We start from the raw sequence: 800 nt of genomic DNA on the forward strand, positions 1-800 counted from the left end.
CAAACAGATAAAGGCAAATAGCACATGATATCACTTATGTGTGGAAGCTAAAGAGCAAAATAAATGAGAAAACAAAATGGAAACAGATTCATAGATGCAGAGATCAGACTGATGGCTGCCAGAGGGAAGGGGGTTTTGAGAGCTGGGTAAAAAAGATGAAGAGAGTAAGAAGCACAAATTGGTAATCACAAAATAGTCCCAGGAACGTATCATACAGCATAGGAAATATAGCCGATAATATGGTAATAACTATGTATGGTGTTAGGTGGGTACTTGAAATATTGGGGGGACCACTTTGTAAAGAATATGTGTAACTGCTATGCTGTACATCTGAAGGTAATCCAAAATAATATTGGATGTAAACTGTAATTTCAAAATTTCAAAAAAGAGACTATGGCACTAATAACACTCCAGCAAGTATGAAATTCACCCATCTTTGTAAAATTCTATGCTTATGTGCATATATATAGATGCTTAAAGAAGTTAGAAAATAAGGATTTGGGTCGAACTTTTTGTAAGGAGTGTGGATCATATTAAGTGAAAAAGGCAAATGGTGGTGTAATAAGTATCGGAAGATACTATACGGGGAAAAGGAAGAATTCAAACCCCACATAGGTTTGTTCAGGTTTGTGTGAGCAAAGGTAAAGCCAGGCTGCTCATGTTGGTATCTCAGGGCATGGGTCTGGGAGTGGGCGTGGGGGTTGGGGGGTGGGAAGGAAGTGGGAGGATTAGTTTTGCCTGTGTATATCTTTGTATGGTATTTGGATGTCATGTATTTTGAAAAACAAATAATGAAAGCT

The sequence above is a fragment of the Myotis davidii genome, unplaced genomic scaffold (genome assembly GCF_000327345.1).
Source record: "Myotis davidii unplaced genomic scaffold, ASM32734v1 scaffold1394, whole genome shotgun sequence".
Classification (NCBI taxonomy): Eukaryota; Metazoa; Chordata; class Mammalia; order Chiroptera; family Vespertilionidae; genus Myotis; species Myotis davidii.